This window comes from Lytechinus pictus, chromosome 3 (genome assembly GCF_037042905.1).
Source record: "Lytechinus pictus isolate F3 Inbred chromosome 3, Lp3.0, whole genome shotgun sequence".
Taxonomy (NCBI): Eukaryota; Metazoa; Echinodermata; class Echinoidea; order Temnopleuroida; family Toxopneustidae; genus Lytechinus; species Lytechinus pictus.
In genome coordinates this window covers 78,228,188-78,239,208 of record NC_087247.1, presented here as the reverse complement: position 1 = coordinate 78,239,208, position 11,021 = coordinate 78,228,188, and positions in this window count along the sequence as shown.

Sequence of the window (11,021 nt, the reverse complement as noted above, 5' to 3'; positions counted from 1 at the left end):
GTTGGAAATGTTGTTGGTCTGACGATGTATGGACGTGCACTTCTATCGATGATGCAACGTTGCTTACCAACGTTGTAGCAATGTTGTATTTGACTATTTAGCCAACATTGGATCAACGTTGCCAGACAACGTTGAAACATTGTTGCTGGACAACGTTGAACTGACGTTGGAAATGTTGTTGGTCTGACGATGTATGCGCGTGCACTTCTATCGATGATGCAACGTTTGCCTGCCAACGTTGAGGCAACGTTGGGAAAAAAATTTCCAACGTTGATCCAACGTTGGTCCAACGCTGTATTGTTACCTGGGAAGGCATCCTATCTCTGTGTGGAGAAGATACTAGTCCAGAAGGGAATTCCCTTCATATTTAACATTATAACTAGTGGTCCATTTATAGACCAAAATTTTATTAAATTGCATACCCTTATACTCTTAATGCGTGTAATAGGATCATAGTTTCCCCCCCCAAAAAAAAATAAGAAAAATTAGAGTTTTCTTACCAGACCGATGTCATGTATCCATATTGTAAACACTGCGATACAATAGCCTGACCCTTGAACCCGCTTTGCTATGACGTACACGTACGTACCACATACGTAGCGGCACTAGGAAGTGCCGTTTTGAAGAAAAAAAAAATCATGGATTAAAAATGTTTTTTATTGAATCATAAAATTTAGATATTGATTGTAAATATTGAATTATTATTCACAATCAATATTTACATTTTATGATTCAATAAAAAACATTTTTAATCCATGAATTTTTTTTCAAAACGGCACTTCCTAAATTCATTTCATTAAAGATTCAAAGAGGGATCTCTGGATGATCGAGCAGCAAGTCCAGCATGATGTGAGAAAGATACTACAGGTGTACACAGAAAAGGCCATGTTCATGTACAAGACACGGTTGGAGTTCATAAAAGGTGATTGTGTAGGCATTCACTTCAGTAGATATTATAATTGCAAAATTAAGCAGATTGTATTCATGCAGTGGCATACATTGTAGTTGAAAATCCTTTTTAGGAGAGGTAAATTTATTCTTCATTTTTTTATTAAAGAGTTTCAATATGTGCTTATGACAATTTGTTTGCATTATAAATTGTTTGTCACTCTCGAATATTCGGCTTAGTTTGCTTTATAAGCAAGAATATGCTAAGAGAGATAGCCGACATTATACCAACATTGGAGCATTGATGGTGAACAACGTTGAACTGACGTTGGAAATGTTGTTGGTCTGACGATGTATGGACGTGCACTTCTATCGATGATGCAACGTTGCTTACCAACGTTGTAGCAATGTTGTATTTGACTATTTAGCCAACATTGGATCAACGTTGCCAGACAACGTTGAAACATTGTTGCTGGACAACGTTGAACTGACGTTGGAAATGTTGTTGGTCTGACGATGTATGCGCGTGCACTTCTATCGATGATGCAACGTTGGGAAAAAAATTCCCAACAATGAAACAAGGCCATGTTCATGTACAATACACGGTTGGAGTTCATAAAAGGTGATTGTGTAGGCATTCACTTCAGTAGATATTATAATTGCAAAATTAAGCAGATTGTATTCATGCAGTGGCATACAGTGTAGTTGAAAATCCTTTTTAGGAGAGGTGAATTTGTTCTTCATTTTTTTATTAAAGAGTTTCAATATGTGCTTATGACAATTTGTTTGCATTATAAATTGTTTGTCACTCTCGAATATTCGGCTTAGTTTGCTTTATAAGCAAGAATATGCTAAGAGAGATAGCCGCAAGGATCTCATGGTCCGATAGGTATGTACTTGTGAAAAGAGATCTAGATGGTGGCAAAACACCTTATTTCTTTTATTTTAATGTTGCTCATGTTATCGTAATGGTACGTGTTTTTTTTTTCTACAGATTAAGCTGCCTCATGCTATACAGACGTGGATAAAAACTTCTTAGGGAGGCTGCCGAAACAAGCTGTCCAATGAATGGTGACTACTCAAGAGGAGCCAGAAAGTCAATAAAAGTTCAATGTTATCAAGGTCAGGGTATTTTGGGAGTTCATATGGCCGGGGGGGGGGGGGGGCTCCCCCCTCCCTTGATATCTCGACCGCACAATCTCGTCGAAGATTGGCACATGGGCTGGCTAGGACATAATTTACAAAATTAAATTGTAAATTATTTCACGCAAATTGTTATTAAGTGATAATACTAATTTATGCGTAATTAGAATACAAAATCATACATTTTCCTCTAACTCCCTAAATAAAGCTCCAAATGTTCAAATTTTTGGAATGGAACCTCTTTGTGGTTTCTTAGCAAGTATACATGAACAAAATATCAAATAATTTTCTATGTATTATATTGTTTTTTGCAATTAGGTATTTCTTTGTTTTTTTTACTTTTGTTTTTCATTGTTTTTTCAATGAAATTTGTTGGGGACTCTTCTGCGATCATGAAAAGCATAAGATAAATACATTTAGACCAGTAAAACCAAAAACAATAATACATTCATGATTTTCGGTTGAAAACACAATTTGCATTGACTTTGTACACAAAATTACGTTTTTGAGCAATTTTTAGTATGACATGTACTTACATAATGTCACGTTATTTCAGAACCACGTACCGGGTGACACAAGATTGGCCTCAAAAGATGCACAAAACTAGAAAGAGGCACGTTTTAAAAAAATTGTGCGACAGCATGGTCGCAAAATTTTTGGAAGGGGGGTTCAAATTGGTCCAATTTAACTAAGGCTTAATAACTGAGAGGCTGTTAGCTGCCTTTTTACTTTCAAGTCTTGCACATCTTTTGAGACCAAATTTGCGATGCCTGGGTATGCTGTTCCGAAATTTCGCAACATTTTTATTTACTAATCCAACACACATGCTGTTTCTTGCTAAAAATTCACAATTGGTATACCAGTAATATACATTTATTAAGATTAAAGTCAAATTATTTAATTACATTTCTAATCATAAAAGCTTTAATAAAGTATAAAAAACCCAAAGAGTTGTACGAAAATTTTCAAAAAGAATGAAAGGTAAAATAAAACTAGATTTTAATTCGTCATGCGGACGAATTAGGTGGTCTGTCCTTATTCTCGCCATCATGATCACTATTACCATGTTCAAGCAGATCAATATGATCTTCATGATGACAACGGAATGTTCATTATGGATGGAATACTTGTGAAAGTCGGGAGATGATAAAGAACTGTGAAAAGGGTCTCTTTGATATATGAAAATACATGTGATATGAAAATAGTAATTATAATCTGTTTAATCTTGCTAAATTCTAACTTTCATACCTTTTAATTATAAAGGATCATGTACGAGGTGGTAAAAAGAAAAAAATAAATAAACATCTTGTTCACCCCCAGAACTCGAACCTGCGCCCCCCCCCCCCAGAACTCAAGTCAAGTGCGTTATCCATTGAGCCACGATATTCCCCATAGAGATTACACGTTCCCATAGAGATTACACGTAAGCAAATTTGAGAATTACAAATCCAATTTTGCAAGCAAAAAACGGGCATGATTCTGGCATTTGATCGAAAAATGGAGGGCATATTCCAAAAGCTTAGAATCTCAGCTACATCATACTAAAAGCTCAGGGATAACTAACAAGAAAAAATGGAGATATAGCTCACGAAATAGAGGAATGTAGAATCTAGTTTTGAGAAAAAGTCATGTCCCATAGAGATTACACGTAAAATGAGGAAAAATGACATGCCTCTTTTCATCGCAATTTTACACCATGATGCGTTTCTCAAAATGAAAATTTATGTTCACTGACGAGAAAGAGGACATTCTAAACTACAACATATCGAAATCTGGGCGAAAAATTATCAATATTCACGGAGTTATGATCAAATTTGCATAAATTTGATGACGTCATTTTTGAAAAAATGAAATTTTCAGTTTAGGCGCAATTTTGATGACGTCATGATCAAATTGAGGGACAATGGTGACATGAAATCAAATCTACAACTCATACTCTATCGATATATGAAAAAAAAAATTGTGGTCAATGGACTATTTAAAGAGCTACAGTGAATTTTCAATAGACATGTTTTTGCCCATATATGGCCTGTAGTGAGAGCTCGCGCGCACACGTGCTGCAAAGTTTAACGGGTGATAATTTCGTTATTACTTGTCGCAGAAGGTTGATCAAGGTATCAAATTGTTCAGAATTATATTATCAGTGCATTGATATAAAAAAATTTGGCGATTCTATGTTGGAAGATGCAATTACGCGCGAAAACGCGCGCGCATGTGCGTGCGCGCGTTTTTTTGCAAAATGCTTTAAATGGCCTAAAACGTACGGAAAATTAATTTGGAACGAATTTGAGCATTTTAAAATTTTAATGCGCGCGTACGTGCGCGTCGAGGTGCGCGCGCGGAATTGGATGAAATTTTTATTTGACCGTTGACCTGAAATTGATGTATACCAAATATAATTGATTTTTGATCACTCGTTATCGAGATATGATAATGACCTGATTTTTACAAAATGGCGCCTGGATGACGTCACGATGACCTAATGACCTTGAAAAAGTTGATTTTACTAGAAATCATACGGCTTAATGACTGACTGAAATTTGAAGGAAATTGATCATGTCAATTTCGAATGAACGTGTGTACAAAAAAGTGTACGGAAGAAATAAAAATAAACTAGATTTTAATTCGTCATGCGGACGAATTAGGTGGTCTGTCATAATTTTTCATTCATTGTCGGCTAATGTTGTATAAAATGAATCCCGGGAATGAATCATTCAGATATGATTGATAATCTTGATCATAGACATCAAAGGAATAAATTTTGACCATTGCTAAATGTGATTATAAATGTAGTGATGACAATCGTGATGATTATAATGATGGTGGTGATAATGCAATATGTTAAATACGAAATAAAGTTAGGAGCACGTAAAATGCCGGCTTAAAAAGTCTCCAAAAATCTCAGACGATTTTACCGAAATTGGCTTTCCAAAATTGCGCAATGAAAGGCGCCTTAATTTTCACAGCAGCTAATTTTTAATCGACAGTTTGATGTTTTTTATGCAAAATCTTGTTAAAATTTCTTTTTACTTTGAGCATTTTTTTTTTAATTTCACCCACTGACATTTCACAATGTCAGTGGGTATTAATTTCACAGAATACTTGAAAATTCATAGGTGATACTTTTTAAAAGCTAAAATATCTTAAATATTTTTGTTCAAATTTTCTGCTACATTTCAATAGATTTTAATGAGAAGTTTCATAATGCTATAATTTCACAGCATTCACATCAAAACTCATCAGTGATGTATTTGATAAAAGAACCAGATTTTTTTGTAAATGTTTGCCAAATTTCTGAAAATTTTTAAACATTTCAAATAATATTTTCCGTCAAAAATTTTCAATATCCATTTAATTGTGTATGACTTTGACATTTACTTGAAAATTATTTCTTGATGATTTTTACTGAAAAAAGTCAGGTAAAAGATTCAAATACTGGCAATTTTCCCGCAAAATTTCGGGAACATGTGTAATTAACTAAATTGCACAATTTTTTCATTTCACAGAAGGTACCTGAAAATTTGTTATATGTTATATTAAGTAAAAATGAACAAACGGAAAAAAATCCAGGAATTTCCGCAAAATGTCCGGAATGAAAATTTTCAATCCAATAGCGTTTAAATATTGCAGCGTTTACTAAAAAATACATAAATGATGTTTTACAATGTTAAAATTGCCCCTTAAAAAGTTCCGGCAAAATTACAAAAATTGTCCTACATAAAAAAATGCAAGGCAAGTGGGCTTGAAATTTTCAGGAAGACTGTACAATTGGTTAATAAAACATTTCTCCAAAGAATTTCGCAAAAATTACGTCCAGAAAAAATTTGCCAAAAATTAAACACATCATAACACATTGATGCTGTGGTCAAAAGTCAAAATTATTCACACGTTATTTGTAGAGAATTATCTTCACTACATGATATCAAAATTTGAGAGAAAACTGACCAGTAATAAAGAAGATACAGTCAAGTACGTTGACCTATGTTGCGAAAATATGTAATTTTCACTGATAACTTAATATTAACGTAATTACGAAATCTACAAATGAGATATTGATTATATCAAAGAGTGAGAAAAAATTTGGGGTCAACGGACTCCCTGAAGAGCTACAGTGAATTTTATATAGGCATATTTTAGCCCATTTACGCGCGCGTAATGCAAATTTGAATGGACGCGCATTCCCGTATTATTGGTCGTAAGAGGCTGAATGAGGTATCAAATTAATCAGAAGATAATGGACAATGGAAAGACATGAAAGAAATGATGACTCGAAGATGCATAACGATGGTAGGTGCAAGAACGCGCACGCATACCTGTGCGCGCGCAAATTCTTGATATGCTCAAAATGACCAGAAACGTACCCAAACTTGACCACGGTCGATTTGGGGAAATTTAAAATTTTGACGCGCGCGTACGTGCGCGTCGTGACCTTTGCATGACCTCTGATGATATGTCCTGATGACCTGTCACCTGAACTTGATATGATGCAAATATGGATGATTTTTGATGATTAGTTGCGATGATATGATCAATCATTTAATTTTAGAAAATGGCGCCTAGATGACGTCATCATGATTTGATAACCTTGAAAAGCTTCCATTCCCATGTCCATAATGATGCCCATACATGACATGAAAATCAAGGAAATTGACATGCCCGATTTTGAGATAGAGGTGGACAAAGATTTGGCAATAAAAATAAAGAAAATTCTGACGAATATAATAGGTGATCTGTCATCTTAATGACAGACCACCTAAAAAGGACCAAAAAAAAAAAAAAAAAAAAAAAAGGGGGTCCAGCGAGGTTTGAACCACCGAACCCTGGTATACCAGTCAGGTGTGTTATCCAGTCGGCCACAGTGTGTTCGACAAGCACAGAGAGCAAAATAGGAAACATATTGTCAACTTGACATTGAATGTACATTCTTGCAATTCCAAATTGGCATGATGACAAAACTCTACAAATTCTAGTTTTGAGAATAGTACAAGCTTTAAAATGAAACAGTGGAGATATTGTCTAAAGGATACATTCTAAGCTAAAACATATTGAAAATTTGGCGAGAACAGACCAAGATTTACGGAATTAAAATCAATTTAAATGACTGTGGTGACATCATGAAACAGAAAACACTTGTTCTTAGTTCCGACGCCATTTTGATGACGTCACGATGTAATTAAGAGTCAAATGTGGCATGAAATCATATCTCCTATTCAGACTCTATTCGAATATGAAAAGAAAAATTGGGGTCAACGGACTCCCTGAAGAGCTACAGTGAATTTTATATAGGCATATTTTAGCCCATTTACGCGCGCGTAATGCAAATTTGAATGGACGCGCATTCCCGTATTATTGGTCGTAAGAGGCTGAATGAGGTATCAAATTAATCAGAAGATAATGGACAATGGAAAGACATGAAAGAAATGATGACTCGAAGATGCATAACGATGGTAGGTGCAAGAACGCGCACGCATACCTGTGCGCGCGCAAATTCTTGATATGCTCAAAATGACCAGAAACGTACCCAAACTTGACCACGGTCGATTTGGGGAAATTTAAAATTTTGACGCGCGCGTACGTGCGCGTCGTGACCTTTGCATGACCTCTGATGATATGTCCTGATGACCTGTCACCTGAACTTGATATGATGCAAATATGGATGATTTTTGATGATTAGTTGCGATGATATGATCAATCATTTAATTTTAGAAAATGGCGCCTAGATGACGTCATCATGATTTGATAACCTTGAAAAGCTTCCATTCCCATGTCCATAATGATGCCCATACATGACATGAAAATCAAGGAAATTGACATGCCCGATTTTGAGATAGAGGTGGACAAAGATTTGGCAATAAAAATAAAGAAAATTCTGACGAATATAATAGGTGATCTGTCATCTTAACCCTTTGAGTGCGACGGGCTTCCACAGAAGCCCAGCGAGTCGTTCACTTAGCTACGACGGGCTTCTACAGAAGCCGAGAAATGTTTGGTTTAATTCAGTGAAGTTTTTCAGCTTTTTCGTAATTGTTATGTACTAAAACCTCTGACACTATTTCCTTCATAAACCTATTTCGATAACAGATTGAAAAAAATATACAGCTACGTGGGGAAAAATCCCGAAAATAGGAAATCATTTCAACTTTACCCGATTTTTTTCGTTGGAGTCGGACGGGAAGGATAAATTTTGTGACGAGCACGTACGCGCGCGCATGAGGCCTGATCACGTGATTCGTTCTGATCACGTGATTTGATCCATATCGTTGTTCTGATAGATACATACGCTAACATCTTTTCTGCAAGATCGTCACGTAATAAGCTACGCGTTTATTCACCATTTTCGTCTAATTTGTTTAATCAAGAAGATATCATTCTAGATAGAATGATATCTCCTTGGTTTCATCGATCGATTGCATTTTCAGAAAAGCAAAAAGCTTGTAATGTCTTAGTACTTTGAGCTGATCTCAGTGCACTTTTTGAACTTTTTCCCTCCCCATCATCCCTCTTCTTCTCATTATTTTTGTCTACTATTCTGAAAAAAGGAGAAAAGAAAGCAGTTTAGCACACCATTCATCTTCTGCTCTTTTCAAAGGGGGAACGTCCATGTAGTTCATGATATCGGCACTACCCGAACAAAAGAATGTCTGGGCGGCCACTCAAACAAATTCCTTCCGAAAAGAGCAGGATACAGATGGCCAACGCCCCGAACAAAAGGAAGATTAGTGTTTATCGGCAGGATGACCCATTGAACGCTTTTCGTACTTAGCAATACAAAAAGCTTTTATGAATCTTTTTTCGACCAACATACCGTATCTAAAAAAATGTCTCATTACCGACAACACAGGTGCTTATGACATCCGTCAGTGATTCATATTGCAAAAAGGCGCTTCCCCTGGGTGATGATGCATATAAGGATGAACGAATAATTATTTAGGGAAATTATCGAAAAAATATGTTCAAATGTCAGGGAGGACGAGAGAGAATGAGATACAGAGATAAAAGGGGTAACAGACAAGTGCGCTTTTGCTAAAATTCCATGAATATCTACTTAAACGAATTACAACATGACTTTATTTTTTGGTTAGATTACTTTAAAAAAAATCCCACAATGTTTGTTTGTTGCAACTCGGTCCTAAGACCCTTGCCAAACTGATGACTTTTTATCATTGTTCTTGTTTGCCCCCCCCCCCCCCACCCGAATAAAAATGTTCTGACCTACACTCTAATATTTCTTGTTTGTCTCCTCTCTCCGATTTTCTGTTTTTAATTGCGAGTAACGCTGTATAAAAAATAAGAATAAAGACCGTCCTGGCCCCTTTTTTCCCCCGTTACGACCAAAAAAAAAAAATCGCATTTTGGGCGCTTACCATGGTTAGCATCTAAACCAAAATGTTTGGAAAAAGATGTTATACAGGGACTGCAATGTTTTTTTATGGTGCAAGTGTTGAGCTGTGGGACGGGGATGAAGCGGCTAAAAAAATACAATTTGTTAATTCATGTAATTTTACAGAATGAATTTATAATAGGTTAGGTTTTAGAACCTCTTCATCTTATTTCCTTTTCTCACCCAGATGAAAACTTCTGCATTGAAAAGTTGACGGAAACATAATTACTTCAAATGATAAAACCAATAATGAACTAAGTTTCCTCGCGCGAAATGGAGGAAATAGAATAATACAGGATGATACATTACGCTAAGGCACCCCCTATAAAGAAAACACGTTTGTATGGCGTGTCACCCGACAGAATCCTCTCAATCCTACAAACTTTTATTCATGTGCAACCTACCCCCCCCCCCCAAAAAAAAAAAAAGGTTGATACCGACCCAAATTTTATTGATTTTCGTACTTTTTGCCGATTTCTTTCTCATTTTTTTAACTGGCGAATAGCGTGGTAGAAAAGATTCATAGAGGAAAAAAAATTGTTTCCGTGACTGAATGTGGGAGGGAGTGGACCGGCCGAAAAAAAAATCAGAAAGTTATATAGACTTCGGATTTTTTGTACATGTTTGCTGAAAGAGGTGAGGACGGTTATTTATTATCGGTTCTGAAATCAAGGAGACAATAGAACAAAACGAAAGAACAAATAAAAAACAACACTTATGATTGCGGATGCTATAATTTATTCAAGAAAAAATACTTTCTTTTACTTTCAGTAATTGCTTTGCTCTTTTTGAGGGAATAGTAAGATAAAGAAACGTAGAAAGTGACAAGAAGAGAGTTGGGAGGTATGATTTCAGACTTACAATTTTAGTCACTTTTATTCGTTTAACTCTTTGAAATAATTTCATGATATTACAAATCGAATACCGATGCGCAAACTTCAGGAACAAAATTATTTTATTACTATAATATCTGCGGGGGAAATCGAATTAAATGAAACATATAATTTATAAAAAAATCTAAAAAAGAAAATTACTTTTAGTGAAAGATTAAGGCCTCTGTCTTGCCATAACCCTAAGCCCCAGGTTCACAAAAAATAGTTTAGTCGTGCATTTTTATACGATGATGATGATGATCATCATCATATTGTCTTTTGTGAAAGATATCTACCCACGTTTTCAATATAGAAAATGGAAGATGATATAGAATTTTTTGTGAAATGACAGTTACAATAGTAATTTTAGAAGGTTTTTCGGGACATTATTTGAGAAATAGGGGGAAAACCCCCCAAATTTTCGACATGATAACCACGATGCAATAGGACGAGAGGCCCACAAATGCAACCATCTCCAATCAATACAAGTTGGCAAAAACGAGGCATTGATCTCTCGAAACCGTTACCGATGAAGACAGGGGGGGGGGGGGGAGATGTTAGATGTAATGTAAAATGACAGGTACTGAGAAGAAAAAAATCAGAAAGAAAGGATTGAGGGGGATGGGGGCGGGTATATACCTCGTAATCCAAATCGGGAAGAAAGAAGACGATACAGATATAATTCAAATGAGAAGAACTCAGAGAAAAAAGGTGTAGAAGGGAGGGGATATAGAAAG